Consider the following 20204-nt stretch of genomic DNA (forward strand, 5'->3'; position numbering starts at 1 on the left):
CACAAATGGGTGAATCCTCCTTCCCTCATTAATGAGGCTGCAGATTTCCTGATCCCCCCGATCACCTGGAGCTCCCCCACCCCACCACCAGCCATACCCTGAGGATTTTACATCACTGTGACAAATTTCAAAGGTTAATGATACCCAAAACTCCACTGAGAATGTGTCCAGAGGGTGCTGAGCACGGGACAGAGTCTCCAAGATGCCAGAGATGGGCTGGGTGGGTGACAGACCTCCCCACCATGGTCCCTGATGCTGGGCCACAACACCAGAGACGGTGGCACCATCCAAATCCCACACTAGAATAAGATGAAGCAATGTTTACAATGGAGATGAGGGATAAAAATCAACTTATGTTGCAATCAAAATGCTGAATTCTCTCCCCTAGATTGTCTGTGCCTCCCGAGTTCTCCTTGAAATTTCCACACAAAATTCTGCCTTAGAGCAGATCTCTGGTGCTGCTCACATCTCCTGCAGTCACAGAGAGTAACATCAACCAGTGGTTGTGAGGAAGCTGTGTCTGCCAGACTGTTCCCCAGAACCACAGAAGAACAAAAGGAGGAAGGCAGAAAACAAGAGAAAACAGTCTGTGGCCTCTGAAAGCCAGGGGACTGAGCTGCTCAACAAATCACTTCCAGGCAGTTGGGGATGGAGTCAGAAAAGTATCTTTGAAATAAAAAAGAACCAGTGAGGAAGGAACAAGCAAACAGTGCAAGGGGGTGGAACTGTGCAATAGGGAAACTAATCCAAGAGGAGTCCCATAAAATGGAACAGGCTAAGAATCAAAATTAGGAGTTTTTGGACAAGGATTAGTGTAAGAGAGGTAGTTTCCTTGTAGGAAATGGGATTTGAGCACCTCATGCACAGCCCAGCCAAGGACTTCAGAGGAGGCAACAGGAACAAATTACAAGGCACAGCGATGTAAGTTAGCCTGAGGCTAAGAAAGCAAATTGAAGATGAGCTTCTGGGTCTAAGCACCCACCAGGGCAGCCTGAGGAATCTTCAGAAGAGAGCAAACCTCTCCAGCCTGCCCATGGAGGCTTGCTTTTGTGTTTTAAGGCTCCAAACCCAGCTGTTTTGGAGATACACATGCAGTAGCAAAAACATCAGCAGAGCCACTGGTTCCCATCTCCAGCTCAGGAAAAGGACCTGCCACACAGGAATCCTCCTTGCCAGTTACGTCTCTTACCTCACTCAGCTCTTTCTGCTCACTGCCTCCCTTGTCTACAGCCACCATTTCTGCAGCACTTCTCCCTCCTCCTCTTCCCAAAGCTGCAGCCCCCTCTCCTCCCTGCACAGGAGGCAGCTCCGAAGGGAGCAGCAGCAGCCACAGCTCATAACTCGCCCAACGGGTGCCAGCCAGGAGTGATTTGTTGGCATCAAGTAGATTATTGTTTTTTGAGAGAGTGGAAAAGAAAAAGAGGGGCACAAGCTTAAGGTGTTGTTGATGAATGAAGATGAAAAGAAGGTTTTAGGGTGAGAAGTGTTTGTCTAGTGTGACCTAAACCGTTCAAACCTCATTTGATAGATGATGGACATTTATTCCCTGCTATGTGTCACTTCAAAGTCTGAGGTTTATATTAAACAAGAAGTCTTCTCCTTCTAAGTTGTTTGTCAGTTTTTTCCCTGGAGTTTATCACACAGAGCAATACTTGGAAATGCAATTACATTTGGTTTTTTAATAAAGTTATCTGGTCACTAGTAGTACATATTAGAAAATGCACTTTATTGTTTTTCATTATGTAATTGTGTGCTTCATTGCTTTTCATCTGTTTTCCCTCGCCGTGGGAGGAGGCATGGCCCAGGAACACCATTTTTCTGGGGATGATGTTCTACATCAGAATGGAACCACAGCACCCGTGCTCCCCACTGCCTCTGCCCTTCCCTCCTCTCTCCCCCCACAGGCAAGAACCAGGTTCCCAATAAAACTGAGCTATTTTCTGCTCTGAAGTAAGGCAAATCCAGCTCTTCCACCCCGCAAGGCCCTACCTGGAGAAGCCAGCAGCAGCAAATAGTTAAAACTAAGCAAGGACATCAGGCCCAGCCACAGCTTTAATCACAAATAAGAGACTTTTGGAGTCTTGCATTCAAGTCACCCGTGATACTTTCTCCCATGCCTTTCTCTGGATCTGGATTTGCAACTTTATGAGAGTTGATGTTTGGAAAGAAATCATTTATATCATGAAATAACTTTTCCCCAAAGCTAATGGCACTAATAGTTTTGAACAGTTTTCTGCTAAAAGGCATGATCATTCCATTATAAATGTTTACATTCCTATGCATTTAAAACAAACATATTATGCTAATAAATTATGGAGAAACTGTACTAGATGGGACATGTTCCTGTTTAGTATTCACACAAAGCACTGCAGCATTTAACCATGGGGTAAATTTACTCATTTACTACATCTATTCCTTTAAATGTGCCCCAAAAGTTGTTTTCTCAGCACTTGCTCACTAAGATTGCTTAGAATATTGATTTTTGAGAAGTTCATTTTACTTAGCTCCTCTATTAAGAAGAAAACACCATGGATTTACTGAAACCATATTTCTCCACCAGAGTGTTGATTCCCACAGGAGCAAAAAGCATCTCATGCTAATCCTGGCTCCAAGCAAGGACACCCCCTCTTCTCTTTGCCCTGTCCAGAAAAAAAAAAGGCCTTTCATTTGAGATGCTCTGGTCTACCACACCCCAAACACACAGACCTCTCCCATCAGCAGCAAACTTCCACTGCAGCCCTGCTAAGCCGTTGAAGACCCCGCAATTTGTGCCCTCAACATCCAAGTCAGAAGTTTGAGTTATGCTCCATCAAGTTGCTCCATCTCACTACACTTTCAGAGCTTAAAAAAATGATCAGATTCCACTGAATTTCTCTCTACACAGCTGCATCTCTAATGAACCCCCATAAAAGTTAAAACTTATATTCGGTAATCATATGCAATTGAAACATCATAAAATGAGAAGTCAAGGAACTGCATGTGGGCTGCAATGACTTGTCTTATTGTATTCATTCCCTTAATAAATATATCTTAAAAATAACCTCACAGTCACACATTTGCAATATAATACAAAAATAACACTGGATTCAAATTATTAAACAGGTAATTTAATAGAACAAGAATTGAAATGTAGGACAGTGTGCAACTTTATGCTATAGGAATAAGAAGATTTTTAGCCAACACAACTATTTTTCTTTTTTGCATCATTTCTGCATTTATAATAGTACAACATCCACATAACCTTGACACTGTAGTCACCTTAGTAACAAACAAGTGTAACATTCACTTATAATTGAAATCCCAATAGGGTGTTTGATTCAAGTAAAACAAAAATCAGAGGCCCCTACTCTGCTGCTTTTTTCTTAGTCACATAGACATGGGCTAAAAGGATTTAAAAATAGATATATTTGTACACTATTACATCTACAAAGCAAGCTATTTAATTTTATTTTAACGCTAAATGGAAACAAATATAACACCTTTAAAAGACATGATGCTAAAAAGAGAACAAATTATTTAAGTTCTGGACCAGCACAGCTTGGAGAATTCACACCAAGTAAAGGCCAGATTTAAACCAGTCTTACAGCCAAGAGAAGAAGCTGTTCTGGGGACATTGGACCAGCAGAACTGGGTGTGTAGAGGACAACCTTCACTGTGCCACCACAGCCCAGAACTGATGGGGACAAGTATCCCCACCATGTCAAGCTTCTGCTTTGCATAGCTGGTTTCATTTAAATTGGTCTATTTTGCATGAAAGAAAAAGGGCAAAGGTCCCAGCAGTGCTCAGAAAGGCACATTAACGTGCTTGGTCATTGCTTAGCAATTCCCAAGACCAGACACTTCAGAGAAAGGTACAAGAAACACCTGAACTGAGAGTTTTCACCTCTGGAAACAGGACTTTCTGCCTAACCCTTTGTTAGCCTTGTCCTAAACCAAGAGAATTTATACTCTTCCTAACTTTTAAGGTTTAATAAACCTGCTCCTACTCAAGGTACCTGCAGATGTTTGCAATTACCTATAAACTTAAATTCTCTTACTGTTTGGCACCTAGCCCTTCATAGCTAGGGTTTTCAGTTTTACTCAATCTGAGGGACAAAACCCAGCCTCAATCCCTTTGTTCATACTGGCCTGCTCCTCTCACAGTTCCAGAAGAAGGAACTTTGTGCTGCTGCAGAGGCTCCAGCCCATCACCGGCCCAGCCCAGGCACACATCCCTCTCCTCAAGGGCTGCCATCTGCGGGGCTCCATCCCGCCTGTCACGCTTTTATGGAGTCCCTGATGAGCATGATTCAATTAACGTCGCCTGAGAAGCCACTCCAGAGCAAATGAGAGGTGACAAGGAGCTGAGAGAGGAGCAGGGGGACACGGGGAGGAGCAGCTGGGCTGGGGGACACGGCAGAACTGCTGCTGCACGTGGCAAAGTGGGGTTGAGCTGCCTGTGTCTGAAGGGTGATGGGGAGGGGTACAGGGAAGAGAGAATCTGGAGAAGTGGGATTCTTAGAAAGCTCTTCCCACCCTACCACTGGAAAGACAAACTGGAGGCTAAACCATGAGTTTTACTGGCTTATTCTGTCATCAAGTGCTCTGCCTACACGTCACCCAGAGTACACATCACCTTGCTGGGGTTAGGGGGATGCCCACGGGCCCCACCAGGAGATCTGTGCCCAAAACAGCTGCAGGAGTGGGCTCCTTCTGCTGGTGGAAACAAGGACTCAGCTAAATGTGGAGGGCTACAAGTTTCTGCAACAACATGCAAGTCTCCAACATGTGGCCCGTAACGTAGCTGTTGCCATGGTAAAAAATTCATGTTTAGTGAAAAGTGTTAAATCTTGTATCATAAGTTAAATCAGCTGCCAAGACACATTTTCACAAGTAGGGGAATTTTTGTCTTTTCAGAATGGAATGTTTTTCAGTTGACATTGATTTTTCCCTAAAATAAGTCCCCCAGAAAGGAAGCCAATCACACGTGAGGCAGTCCAAGAGCTGAATTACTCTACTCCTTCTCTGAATCATCAACAAGTGTTGTGTGCTAGTGCATGTGTGTGTACAAATGCACTGTAGCTTCATAAATTCCACCCTCTTAAACAAATCGGCAGTTATACAATTTATTCAGAATATTAAAGTAATGATCCCAGCAGAAACACCAATATTTCATGTTCTGAGTGATGAGACTTCAGCAAGTAACTTTTCTAACCAGGAACCAACTCAAAAATTATGTTGCCCCAGACTTTTCACAAATACAAGACTGAGTCTGACTATACAGCTGTTTATGTAGGTCAAGGGCAGAAATACTAAGAGTACATTTATTTGTTTTTATGTTTCTTGCTCAGTATTTCAAAAGAGAACAACTTTAATACAATTTCAGAAAGAGAGCCAAGGTTAAAATTACTGCAGAATTAGCAAAAACCCCAACAAAAACAGAAACCCAAATAAACAAAAAAATCCCCAAAAAAAGCACCCCCCAAAAAAAAACCCAACCACAAAAACTTGTTACTTTTATTCATTTTAAAACTATTGTAAGGAAATCTGGCTGTTACCACTTCAAGCCCACACGTCCTTCTTGTCCTGAACTACTCAAATTTGGCTCACTCTAGCATCTTATGGTTAATCTTCCATATTTGCAGCAAAATGCATTTCCAGTGGGAGGTTTTCCCACTGGCACACCCAGGAGGACTCAGCACCAGAACAGCTCCTGCAGAGGGGTCACTGCCCTGCTGGGCAATGCAGACCTCTTGGACAACACTGGATTTTCCTTTCTCACATCTCTCTTCAACAACCACAAGCTGGATTTCACCCTCATTGTGTCTTCTGCGGTGGGGACTTTGCCCAACAGATTCCTCTCTTTTTTACCTGCTTCCAAGTAGCAACAGCCAGCAGCCAGTCACATCCTTGTTTCTAAGTTAAGAAACACTTCTGATTCCTCCTCCTCTCTCTAATTATTGCTCCGCGATCGATTTGCCGTGCGCCATGCCAAATTCGCACCTTAGCTCCTCACCTCCAGTCACTAAAACTCAAACTCTCCTCCCATCTTCTCTACAAAAGACATTTTCTAGCAAGCAAGCTCCTGCTTACGCTCTCTTGCCTCCCTCCCTTTCTCTCTCTCTCCTCTCTCTCTCCTGAAACCAGCTCTTCAGAAAGGCTGGAGCATATTTAGCCCTCCCAGCTCTCTGCTTGTCTCTTTCTTTTATTTTACATGGTTCAGTGTTCACATTCTGCTCTCATTCTGCCTTCTCTCCTTCTCTCTCTGCTCCGGTGCAACAAAAAGACATCTTCTGTGACACCTTAAAGAAAAAAGGTCCCTGAATTAACATGACTTGTACTGCGTGGTATTTTCAGACCGCCCATTTGCTAATGTTGCAAACACAATTAGGAAGTCAGGGAAAGAGCTTACAGGAGCAGATGAAAGCTGCAGAGATAAAATGGAAAGCTTTTACCTGCCAAGCTCTCAGGTTAGGGTTCTAGGTTGCCCTCAGATCTAACAAAGCTACAAAAGAGCCATATTAAGGAGATGCACAGTTACATTGCTGTAAATGTCAAGCATGGCTTTTTCCATCCTCCTAAAGACATGGATTTTTGCTTCTACAATTTGCAAGCTGGTAGCCATAGGTGGTTTAAATTCTTGGTATTAAAAAAAGCTCAGAGCATTGCTGACAATTAAAAACAGCTTTTACACATGCACAATAATGCTTCTCATGCTTAAAAAAAAAATAATATGCATATCCATATTACCATCATAATAAGTGCCACAGAGTGACATGATATGATTGAGTATAATGGTTCCTTTGGAGCCATTATGGTCGATCAGTAAATAATACACTTTTGAAATTGTCTAACTACATATTTACACTTGTCAACTCTCATACACTTCAGTGACAGAATTTAAAAGAAACACTGTAAAAAACTGTAAGAACATTAAACCACAAAAACATTATGCTGAAGTAGTATTAAGGTTTGACTTAAACCCACAAAAACATGGAAATTTCAGGTTAAGGCCAAATCTCCCAAAATGACACTGTCTTTAGCTCCCAAGCTGTGCTCAAGTGCCTGCAGTGATCCAGGAAAAGCAATGGATAAGGCAGGAAAACCATGGGGTCGTGGTGGTCCATGTGAGAATTGAGCCATTGTGGAGGGCTCTGGCCACCAATTTCATGAGAAATCTCATGGGTGAGAACCAGCCTGCCAGCAGCAATTCAGCTGCTCAGCAGAACAGCATTTCATGATATTTTATATAAACAAAGCCCGGGCCTTTCTCTGTTTATTCAGATGAAATTCCCAATTAAGTTGAGAAGAATTAGTCTTCATTTGTTTCAGAAGAGGCCCCATTGAGACACTGGGAGTTTTCCCTAGCTGAAACACATGGAGAAAAACTTCAGGCTTCGACCCTAAAAAGGCATTGCCAAAAAAATATGTTAAACAAACATGACAGTGGATCATTAATATCCCAAAGATTCACTCCATGTGGGGAAAAAACAAGACTGGGAAGGAGGATGTTTTTTCAACAGTAAAATAATGGGCCTGGCGATGTCTTTTTTAATTGATAATTTTGTGTCTCTTGTTCAGCTGTAGCCACTTTTGCTCCGAGCAGTGGTGGCGGCAATTTTATTGGTTCCAGTAGAGCTCTGCTGAAAACAATAAGCATCAAGCTCCCCAGTGCCATCTGTCTTTCTGTGAGGGTCACATCCTGCTGCCCTGGAATCAAGGGGATATTGAGTGCTTGGGAGCTGTCAAGAGCAGCCCCAGGCCCACGGCACCTCCTTTGCAACAAAAAGACCCCAAACGCTTCAGATGCTCTGCACTGAAATCCTGAACCAAACTTTAAAAAGCAATGATGGATATTTTCCCAGAGCAAAGGTCTTCCTTTCATATATATCTATATCTGTATCCATCTCCTTGCTCAGACTTATCCATTACCTGGCTTGTGAGAACAAAATCCATAAAGGCTTGGCAGGGCAGGCTCTCGAAGTTGTTTGAAGACAGAACCACCACACCCCTGTCAAGAGGGAATTACAGCCCAGTTTTACAGTCAACTCTCCCCTCGACTGGCTGATGACAGAGCAGCCTCCCTCCACGCTCAGCATCTGGGATTTTACAGCCGCTGTATATAGATGGGATTTTCATGACAAACAACTCTATATTCGGTTTCCTTGTATATCTGAACATGAGAACAATCTCCTAAGGCTCTGCTGGGAAGAAGTATTAATGAAGACAAAGAGCATTTCAGGCTGTTCCCCACCGGAGCACTGTCATGATGACAGTATAAAGACTTTGTCCTACACAAGTGCTTTAAGTCCACATCCTCCTCCTGCAGCAATCCAGGACCCCCCTGTGTGCCTAACCCTGGCAGCCCCTTCCTCACCATCCCACCACCCAACCCCACCTGATGAGGACAGAACCTGCCATCAGCTCACAGAGCTTCCTCTGGTCTCTCATTTCACAAGGCCTCCCTGGAGATATTTGCTTTTGTCTAAATATTATAAACCAGGGTAAGACAAAAACTTAATAAACCCTGTTGCCTTTTCCCTTTGCACAGTGTCTGTCTCCTCTCACCCAGCCTCACAGCTCATGCAAATGTCAGAGCCAGAAGAGTTCCTGCATCTCCTCGGGTCGCCCCACAGTGAAACCAGCAAAGGTAAACAAACTACTGAAGTCTGGGTATTTTTATTTCAGATGGCATGTAAATCAGTGGATGAAAGCTGGGAATAAACTGGCAATATGAGGGCAGCTTTTTTAAGTTTCCTCCCCCAGCTCAGTGTTCCCTCAATGTAACATAGCTGACATAACCCTACACTAAGGAAAAAAAAAAGGAAAAACCCAAAGAGATATAAGTATTTTCTCCAAAAACAAAGACTCTTCTTTCAAGGTGTTTGGCCAACTCTTACAGAAATAGAGAAGCATTTCCCTACCAAAGGCAAAAATTTCACCTGTAGGAAATCTAGAGGAGACCAGACACCACCTCAAATGCTCGGGATGGGCACAGGTTTCATTGTGGGACACCCCAAGGAGGAGCCCAGATACCAAGAGTGCTTGGGATGGGCACAAGCTCCTCATGAGAGCAGCAGAACCTGGGATACAGAAGGTGCTCTCTTCCTGCTGTGCACTATTACCTCTTCTCAAACAACAGCCAGAGCAAGAGCTTCCTCCAGGGACTCAAATCAGAAAATGACTGGTCCTGTGTAGAGCTGAAAGCCCCTGCAAAGATGGGTTTTTAAGAGCAGGAGCTCCAGCTGCCACCTAATTGTCTGACCAGTGGGTGCCCCAAACCCACAAGCTCCTCACACCATTATCTCCTGGCAGAAAGGTGTTATGTGCTCCCACTCTTCCCCCTCTGCCTCCTTGTTTAAAGCTTTCTGGCTGCTGGTGAGGAAATGATTCTGCCTTGCTCTAAGTTCCTCTCCATCACCTTTCTGTCTGTGAGGACTGGTGAGAGAATGTTTCCACTGCTCTTACATTTCCACATCATCCATTTCTGAGGCCCTTATAGGAAAAAAAAAGGCTGTCTCCCATCTCCTGCTGGTGATAGTTTTATCAGATAATAGCACAAAGCAGTTATGATCCTGTAAAGCTGTTACCAATACCCAGAGGTATCTGAATTGCAGCAGTGAGACAGATCATGCCTGCTGCATTCACCCACCAATGGGCAAAGCCTGAGCAGCATCTAAGGGACCTGTCTACTAAAGAGACTATCACTACTTCAACCTGCCATGAGCAGTTGTTTGGCTTCTCTGATTTTCTACATGCACACTGTATTTTTCTATATTTTATTTTAAGTTAAAACCTGCTGAAATTTGATAGCTCCAGACACAACAGTGCCAAGGAAAAGGAGCCTCTGGTCCCTGAGAGGGACCTCTTTCCATGCTGGCTTGACACAGAAAATCTGCTTCTTCAATTATGTCTTCCCTCTTACCTAGACGTGACGGTGTGAAAACATAATAAAAGCTCTCAGTAAAGAAGTTTGAGGAAGCTGATAAAGTATTTTTCAGATCTCATAAATACTTTAATACCAAGACAGCCACTTACACTGCCCGGCTCTGCCCCTGTGCCGTGTTGGAGACTGCAGGCACTCACGCCTTCCTAAAGCACCTCCATCTCCATCAGCCCAAAAACTGCCCTGAGCAATAAGAACAAAGCTGCTGCCACCCAGAATTTCAGCTACGGGTCCCACTTTGCTCTCTGCATCTAGAGAGGTACAGGTGCTTTACAAGAGTTTGTGGCGCACACACCTGCAAACTTCACACACCCCACAACATTTCTGCTGGTTCAAAATATCCCTTCAAGTATCTCAAGTTGAATGAGGAGATTTTAATTATCCATTCACAACCTCTACCCAGCTAGGGCAAAGCCTTGCAGATAAAAGCTCTGTTCAGGACTTGAAGTTTACCACCTTCTCAAAGCAAAATCTTTTCCTGTTATGTGATTTATTGGAATAATAGGTATTATTTGTATGATAAAACAGGTTACTTGAAAAGCTGTCCCAAAAAAATCATTATAGACATAGAAAAGTCAGGGCTTGCTCTATTGCCACAACAAAAATTCTCTATTTGCTTTTCTAAATATAAAGCAATAAAAAATACCACAAATTTGGTCAGGACAGAATTCTGCACTAAAGCTTTCATTTTAGGTGTGAGAAGATTTTTTTTACTGAGAAGGTGTGAAATTCCCCCTTCTCCTGGTGATGAGAAAAGCCCTCTGATGCCCCAGCTCCTCCAGGACATAGCCAAAGTCGAAATAATTTTCAAAACTAATATGTACACTGAGTAACATGGTTAACATCATCCAATGAATTTAGATCCACCTACACGGTATAAATATATCTAGATAAACTGTCACCTTCAGCAGAATTCATTAAAATAATGTTGTATCTTCCTTGTTAAATGTAATTTTTTTAATTGAAATTTAATCTTACTGCATTATTTGGTAGATTTTTAATTGACATTTGTAGTAATTAATTGGTAAGCATTACAGCTTTGTCTGAAGAATTTAAAACTAAATTTGACATCGAGATTGGCCAGCCACTGCTGTGAGGTGCCTGCTGGGAGCATTTCATCATCCTCCCAGCCCCTCCTGCTGATCAGAGGTGGGAGATGATGGTCTCTTTCTTACAGTCATGAATTACATTACTAATGTATTCCATTACCACCACGCAAATGTCATGTTAATTCCTGATCATCATCAAGTCATACAATGGTTTCCACGCTGGCACCCAGCCAATTAGCGGTGTGGAAAAATATTCCGCCAATTATATAACTTGAATTAGGTTAAGGACTCAAGAGAAAGCAAAATAAATGCTTTGAAAATACTTCTGAGATAAAATGTAAGTTGACACTGTCTTCATGTGCTATAGCCGATGTTATACAATCTGATAGGCAGCTGCCAACATTCATAACTGTTTATTAAATCTAGCCTCTCTTTATGGTGGCAGCTAAGATCTGTATTTTTACCAATATTAGGTTCATTGTGTTATGAAAAAAGACCAAAATACTTAGGAGCATTCACACCAGCTTATAAAACTTACATTATGTACTTTATTAAATTGTTAAAATTACTTCTTCTCTCCTCCCCCTGCCACAGAGAAAGTTCCACGGACAGAAAAGTTTCAGAAAAACAAAGTCTTTCTGGAGCCACTGATGCCACAAGGAGCAAGGGAGATCCTGCAAGGACACAAGTGACAATGTGGGGCTGCTGCCACCTCTCCCTTTGAGCAGCTGTGCCAGGGGATGCCAGGCTGGGCTCCTGGAGCTGCCCCCACGCCACTGACACCCATCTGGGTTAGCACAACCTGGGAAACCCACCCCTGCTCCACAGACAAACCCCTCTGGCTCTTGCTCCCTGGCTATCACCAGAAGCACCACAGGGCAAATCCAGCCCTTTCTGTAACCAGGAGCCAGAGGGGAGGACTGAGGGAGGAGAGGGGCACTGGGAAAGGAAAGGTGCCCACAATCCGTGCGGGAAGGGCAGGGACACAGCAGGTCCCTGACACGCCGTCCGCTCGGTGCTCAGTGCCGCCGGCAGCACCACCAGGCTTTTAGTACCACCCCATTATTTTGATTTGTTCCGTTCTTAACTCAATTTATCCTACAAGCATGGTTATCTCCAATTTAAAAACGTACACAGCACCAGCTCCTCGACTTTAAAAATTCATAACTAGGAGCAATTTGTTAAAACCTCTTACTGTATCTTTCTCTCTCATTTTCCGAGGTGCTGCAATGAGGCAATTCCCTGTTCTGGCTGCTTACCCCAGGTGACCTTTGCCTGCCATAAAATGGTATACAACTAAACTCTCTGCCTTAAATAAAACCCTTGCCTCTTTGAAAGGCCCTACGTATTCAGTCAACACAATCAGCAGAAACCACATTTGGCTACTCAATAAGCTGGAAACCTTTAAGGCGTGCACGGCGCTGAATGAATTCCTGACATCACCAGGGACACTTGAGTGGGGAACAAGAGAGACGGCCGAGAAGTGGCTCTTGCTGCAGCTGGAGAAAGGATCACTCCTTTAAGCTGAACTCTCAAGGAAAACGAGAACAAAAACTGAATTAGCTCGACACGTACCCTCTGCAGTCAGCACATTGCTAGGCAACTTACCATCTCTTGATAGAATTATGGTGGAGGGCTGGTCGTACATCAGGGTTAAGATGAACACAAGCACCAGTTTGGGCCAACTGCTCCTTTCCAGTGGGAATGCTCAATGCTTGGTCATTTGGTATTATTATTCTGCAATACTTCCTAGGCACCTGGAGAGTCTAATGCATTCAGAAGGTATTTTAAAGCTATTATGTGACATGAAAATTTTAAGATAACTGGAAGTAAGTGAATTTTAGGAGGAGTAGCGTGAGTCTTTTTCTTTGTTCAAGCCAGCATTTGGAGGGAGTTAACAATCCTTCTTCTCATTGCTTTTATTTTTTAATAGTGAAGGTATCCAGAGGGCACGTTACTTCAACACTTTGTCTTTACTCCAGATGCTGGCTGGCCACAGCTCCATACCTTCATAATTCAACCTGGTATTTCAAGTGGATGCTTTGAAACCCTCTGGTCCTTCCATTTGCCACCCTGAGAGCAGACACAAAGTGCCACTACCAGCAGTGCCACGGGGCTGTCACAGCACCCAGTGATGGCACACTTCACCCATGCCAGCCTTAGAAGGGCCTCTATCTTTAACAATACCTGGATATTGAGATTGTGACCCCAGGCATTATTTACATTTACTAAAGAGGCATTAAGCAAATGCACAGGGTGCTTTAAATTGAGGCATGTACCTTGCATATAACCCCACATTTCCCATGCATACTTTATAGGCACAAAGAAATAATTAATTACCTAACCATCGTGATTAAAATCAATTGATTCATATGCGACAGAGCAGTGAGAAATTTTTGCATGACTGGAGAAGTCTGGAATTGGTCCCCATTTGGGGATCTCAGTTGTATCAGTGAGGCTGGTAATTCAGACATGAAGGAAATGGTAAGAATCCCTCTCCACTATGCACACTTTGAGCTGCCATATGGGTTTATTCAACTGTTTACTATACCAGTCGGTAAAAACTGAGCAGCTATTATAATCTTTGCTAAATGACATGGTAATTATGCTACCTCTGGAAAAAAAAATAAAAAATGGAAACAGGAAAAAAAAATCACAATTCACTGATGTACGAATTTCTCAGGTTTTATAATCTTTGAATTGAAATGCACTTTCCAACACACAGAGGGATATTAAATATATAATAGAAACCTGAATTTATTTAAAAAAACAATTTGTGCTCCCAATTCCTACACAATTTAATTATGCAGATTTCCTGGGTTTGAAAGATTTCTTACACAGACTTCCCAGTTTTGCTGCAGAATGAGATGATTCTTGTTTTCCCAAACTAATACTGCCCCTCCTCTCACCCCAGTTATGAAGAGAGGCAATCAGGAAGAGGCAGGTCAGAGGAGTGGGCTTGGAAAGCTCCCCATGCCAGGTTCCTGGGGGATGGGGACAGCTGGAAAAGACACAACCACCTTCTGCATGGCACAAAAGGGACCAGGGGCTTCCTGGGGGGTAACCCCACCAGAAAAGGCAACTGGCCCTTAACAGAGGAGGGGTCTCACTCCAGCATCTTCCTGAGCTTGATCAAAACAGGCTGTCGAAGGCTTTGTCCCCATGTCCCCCAGGCTGGGCAGCAGCACCAAGGTGAAGCACACGCTGCAGGACAGCTCTCCTGTGTACCAGTGACACCATTTTGTCACTGGGATGCAAGTGCAGCAAATGCTAGAGCTATTTATCTGTTGGCAATGGCTCCTTTGAGAATCCACCATGTGACACATGATGGCAAGGAGACCTCTCCATATCCATATTTCATCACTACATGAATTGCCCACACAAGCTTGGTTTAGATCCTGTCTGTCTGCAAGGCTTGCTGTGGGCAGGAGCTTTGCCTGCATGACTGAACTCCAGTTTCACCACCAAAGCCCTTACAGTTCACAGAATTCAGGGGGCATGAAGAGAAGAAAGAAAGGAAAGGAGTATTTTTTTCTGTATAGGTAATATTTGATATTTCTGCTATTTCATGCCAATGAAGGCTGCTTTGGGTTGTTTTAAGAATAGTGGTGACTTGCCTGTAAACACAGACAGTACAACCCCCTCCCACCTTATTAAAAAGGGAAGAAAAAAAATGAGGGAAAGATAATTGGTAAGAAAGAATAAGTGAGAGTTATTGCAAACTCAGCCTTGACAACTCACCAGTTTTACTTGCAGGCATCACACATATCCATTCATGACTCAGGGCAAATACAGGAAAGGATTGGAACCCTTCTCATGGCAAATGTGTCGGGAAGCTGGAGTCACTCAGAAAAAATGTTCTCAGGAGACTGAAAGACAAAAACATGTTTTAAAACTTCGCTCAGTTAGAATCATATCAAAGCCTATCGTTTTCCTTTGAAAGTAAAAGGTGGTTATAAATGCTGGAGCTGGGGGGAGCATTACAGAAGCATGTCTGTGTATCAAACTATCACACAGCAGACTCTATTTGGCTTTAAATAAAACCAAAGCTTACAATATTAAGAAAGGTTTTTAGAGACAAATGCTTATTTCACATTTGCAACGTGCTCCTCCGACAGGAGAGCTTATGTTCCTTCTAAATACCAAAATGTGTCACCATCCAAATCCACATTCTGCCTGAAAACATTGTACTGAGCACAAAATCCAGATACTTTAACCTACTTTGCATTATCAAAATATAACACACTCTGAATTTCTGAACTATTTACTCTCTGTCTTCACTCACTGCATCCTGATTAAACCTTAATAAAATGTAGAACCTCTTGTTAGCATTAATCTTTCCTCTGAGATAAGGAAAAACACATATAAAAACTATTTGATGTTCAGGGTGGAAAGGCAAAACTTGCAAACATCAGTTAAGAAATACCAATTAGTATGTTTTTTTCCCCAGCTATTAGTAACACAGATTGAGCTTAAGCTTAGCTCAGAGGAAGCTGTTCCCTGTACAAATGAAACACCCATTTTACTAATAAGGGTATTTTAAAATAAGATGTATAATATCTTCACTGATACAGTATCTGCACTGAGTAACAACTCATGCTCAGAAATACAACCAGAGTGTTCCCAGGGCTGTTCTGCATCACATCTATGAAACCACAAGGGATTTAAACAGCAGCTCTGGTGCCTGCCCAAACTGGTGAAGGGCACACTCTGCCCCAATGAATGCACCAACACCTGGGAGAGCCTCTGCTCCCAGGACCTCTGCACGACAGGGACCTGCAGCATAAACCCCAGGGGACAAAGCCAACTTTGCAGTGGAGAAAAACACCTTGAAACACTCAAAAAGGAAAAAGCACGAAAGCAAAAATCACCTGTGGTGCTTCTGAGCCCTTCATTCCTCAATCCTCACCCTGAACAGCATCCCCAAGGCAGTGGCTGCACCCACCAGGACAGGACAGGGGCAAGCACTGCCGGCCCCAAATTAACCTCATGGAGTTAATTACTTTGGCAGTCCACTGCAGCCTTTCTGAGGAACATCTGGAAGCTTCTGTCTTAGCAACAACTGCATGAAATTTTGTAAGACAAAATCCAGATACTTCTCTGGCCCTGGGGCTTTCTCCCATTCTTTGCTGAATGCGCAACGGCTCAAAGATCACAAGGGTTCAGAAATCTAAATATAGGGCCTGTGTGACCCTCTTAAAAAACTGTGCTACACAGTAAAAATAGATCCAAAAGGGGTTTTTAAACAGCATTTATGCTAAAAATGACTTCTTTCTCAGAGACTCTGCAATACCTGCAAACCAAAAGTGACCTGCATCTTGCACTGGTTGTATTTTATTCATGAGGGGCAGAGCACTTGAGAGAAGCAACAGAGCAGTGTCAGAAACACACATCTGAGCCTTTCTTTATTGCTGTGCTTGATGACAGATATGCAGATGGGTTTGTAGCTGAGCAGAAAGCTGCATCTACATATGTTGGGACAAGATTTCTCCAGCTGACCTGCTGCACCACAGTATTCAACTAATCTTTATCCATGATACATCTGTAGGGCAGGAAAGTATCATGAGCCCTCTTTAAAAGATGAGGAATCGAGGCTCATTTTAGCTACTGCTTGCTCAAGAAATTAATGTTCAAGACTTTTGAAGCAAAATTATTGTCTAAATAATATATGTGGTCTGCAGAAATGAGTGCTGCAGTGTACAGAAGCACTGTCCTCACCTGCAGATCACTCCTCACATCCTTCCTCAGCATAAGGAATATCTTGGCACCCTTGTGAAAACAAGCAGACCTGGAAGCTTAGAGAGCTCCTACCTGAGGAATAAGAAGTAGTGCAGGGAGGAGGCAAAGACATTCCATCCAGCTTGCCCTGAACTCTGACAGTGCACCTGGAAAAAGTGATGCTTCTTACGCCATCAAAAACTGACCTCACTCCACAAAACATTTCTTCAGCCAGGTTTCCCAAGGGAACAAAGCCTACATGATCACCATGTACTTTCTGCACCCAGCCCCACCTGCATCTTTTGAATCCCTTGGGATTAATGGGAGCAGAGAGCTCCCAAAGACACGAGTTCTCACGGCATTAGCTCCGGGGCTTGCCCCACTGGTGGCCTCCAAACCCAGTGGCTCCAGGCTGAGCCCAGCACAGCAGCTCCTGCCAGGAGGGAGCCCAGCACAGCCCAGGGGCACACAGCCAGCTCAGGCACTTCCAGGGACCTCAGTGCTGGAGAACCTGGAGAAACAACCCGTACTGCTGGGGGGGAGGGTGGAGGAGCGAGGAACAGATTATAGATCGGTTCTGATAAACTCAAGCCTTTAATGATCTACCCACACACTCCAGTTCGATCTGGCATTGACAAATTGAAGCTTCTAATGATGTGCCCACACATTTGAGTTGGCCACTCCTCTTCCACAACTTTCACAAAAATAGCACGCTGGGTTGAAGACACAGAAACTCTAATACTGCTGCAACATGAGCAAAACCCTTGATCAATTTTTGGCAAATCTTCCCCAAAAGATTTTTTGACAGGGCTTCCAATGCAGCCCTCTAACAAAAACCTTCTGCACTGCCCCGCTCCCATACAGATTCTTAGAAGACACCAGCTCGATAAGGGGCAATGAGATGCAGCAGCTTTAGCATAACTGAAGTACAAAGTCAATCAAACCTTGAAACAGGAATCTGGGCTTCATTAATTCCAGCAATCACAACGTTTTTATTATCACTGTATTAATCAGAATAGGAAACCTATTAATCTGCCCCCAACAAAAATTAATCTTTGTAATATTGAGCAGATTTGAAAGACAAGTTTTAATATTTCACTGTTTAAATCTCAAAGGCAGAGGCACACAGCTCAGACAATCGGGCAGATCACTGTGGACTTCATCTCATCAGCATGAGGTCCCTCACCTTTCCCTCTCTCTGTGCATCTCCACCCTGGGGTCCAGCTGCTCCTGGGGCTTCTGAAGGAACCCAGAGCATCATTCCTACATCAAACTGCAAAACTGGCTGCACTGAAGTTCCTGATACACTGAAGAGCTGTCAAGAGTTTATGCTGTAAAGGAACAGCACCACAGCCAGCAGTGCCTGGGTGGCACAGGCTGGAAGTGCCCCCCATGCCAAGGGCTGCCTGGGTGTGAGGGAGCTCTGCAAAGGGCAGGACACACCTGAGAGGCAGCAGAGGCATCCCTGTATGCACAGGGGAATGAGAAGAGGTGCAGTGGGAGAAAACAGCAAGCAAGAAAGTATATCTGAAATTCCCGTGCTCCACCGGAGCGAGTCAGGGACTGCTACACAGATCAGGCCAGGCAACCTGAACCAACCCCCCCAAAGCTGCAAAACATCCCCCCAACACCACAGAGGCCAAAACAGAGCCCAGCTTAAAGGAGAAAACAGATGGCAGAGGAAAAGTCCTTAAAAAATGATGGCAAGGAGCAGGACGAGTCAGAAGGGGGCCAAGGAAAAAAAGAGGAATGACAAATGTGACTGAAAAAGGAGGAGAACCATCCCAAGCATCTCCAGATAGCCATGCCCTGCCTGGGGAGGGTGACATGGATGAGCACATGGCTGCAGTTCCTTTTGCTGCTCTTCCATCATCATCCTGCTGAGGCAATTGCTGATGAACAGGTTATTTTGCTACTTGGCCAAATTTTCATTAAAGCAGCTTTCACCAATACATGAATACATCCACACATGCATTGACACACACCTCGGGATTGTATCTGGCACAATCCAGGCCTGATCAAAGGCAGGATTTCAATCATCTCACGCACGACTCATGTCAGGCTGTTTACTGACTGCACTGGAACCACAGAACCCTGTTTTAGCTAATGATTTCTCAAAGCCATGTTGCACAAAAGAAAACAGGTTCAACTTGTACATCAGTGCCTAAGAGACTGCTCCAAAACAGACAACTGTATGAAAAGTTGTGCCCATGTATACATATATACAAAACTGTTTTTAAGTGACTGTTTTAAATTAGAATAAATCTGTGTTCCACCAATTAAGCTTTGAATGCACGGCTGATATCGCTCGCTATTTTAAACAAGCGGCATAATAAACGCAAAAATTCAAATATTTTAGAGAAAATACTTGGAGAGTTGAGGCATTAATTTTGCCATATACAATCTGTTTCACAGGGATTTAAAAAGCTTTATTGCCACCCTGGGTACATTGGAATAAAGATGAAACACCATCCTTTCCTATTTACATATTAAAAAATACGTGCCTTCTTGATAAAGATTACCAGGCTTGCTGATACATGACTCTGTTAAAAACAATACAGCCTGTCTAGAAAACCCAAAGCCCCAAACCAGAAGTGTCCTTGCACTCTAACAGGTTCCAAATGGAAATTAAATGTACTGCTGGCTTGTTTACCCTCCCCTCTGGCGAGTGTCCTGGGGGAGGGAGGCCAGAGGAGCTCCCCAGGGCTCTGCCTAACCGTGGAGCTGTTTATCAGCCACCAGAACCAGCAGCAAAATAAAGGGAGTAAGATCAGACAGGAAAACCTTGGGATCTCAGGATGTCTGCATCCAGGTGGGGGAAAAAAAAGAAAAAAAAAAAGGAGAAAAGAAACAAACAAACAAACAAAAAAACTACCAAAAAACAATCAAACAAAATATACCCCCCCAAAAAAAACTCCTAACATCCTTATTCTTATTTCTGCCTAATATATTTTGACTGCAGCTTGTGATGATCAGCTAAAATGCTTCAATACATACAATATTTTCTCAAAAATAAATAACCTTTTTCCTTTTCCCCGTTTTTTCTCTTTTCCCCCCTTTAAATAAACTGCATTAGAAACACATGTCCAAAGAATCCCTAAAAAAGACCACAAAGTCTGCTTGCGAGGGGAACCTCATTGCACCAAGTGGTAACATTTGTTCTCCCCTTTCAGCTGGGATCCACCTCAACTTTTTGATGTTGGTTGGAGCTTTTATTTGCAAATAGAGCAGAGCTGCCTGGGATGGAGGGCTCCTCTGGAGCATGCCATGTGGTCTGCACAGATGTTCCTTTTATTCCCGTGTCCCACAAGGCGCTGAGGCTCGCCGGTGTTAAACAGATTACGCAAGTAGAACACTTGATTTTGCATGTCCCCCTTTTTTTCCAACAGTTGTCTAATTTACTCAACTCATTCTGCCCCCTCCTTGTCCCTCACAATCACTATAGAAAACACAGAAAAATGCAGCTGAAGCAAGGAAGTTTTTCCTCCAGGAGCAGAATATACAGGAATGCT

The 20204-nt window shown here is 43.5% G+C and overlaps 1 protein-coding gene across 4 annotated transcripts in view; it reads right to left on the reverse strand.

Moving 5' to 3' along the window:
- Positions 1–20204, reverse strand: part of FOXP1 (forkhead box P1) — a 375365-nt gene that overhangs the window by 316470 nt on the left and 38691 nt on the right. For all 4 annotated transcript variants that reach the window (XM_036390836.2, XM_036390831.2, XM_036390832.2 and 1 more), the window contains exon 2: positions 14716–14843. The gene's annotated coding sequence lies outside the window, so the exon portion shown is untranslated. The remainder of the gene's footprint in view (positions 1–14715; positions 14844–20204) is intronic.

This window comes from Molothrus ater, chromosome 11, assembly GCF_012460135.2.
Source record: "Molothrus ater isolate BHLD 08-10-18 breed brown headed cowbird chromosome 11, BPBGC_Mater_1.1, whole genome shotgun sequence".
NCBI lineage: Eukaryota > Metazoa > Chordata > Aves > Passeriformes > Icteridae > Molothrus > Molothrus ater.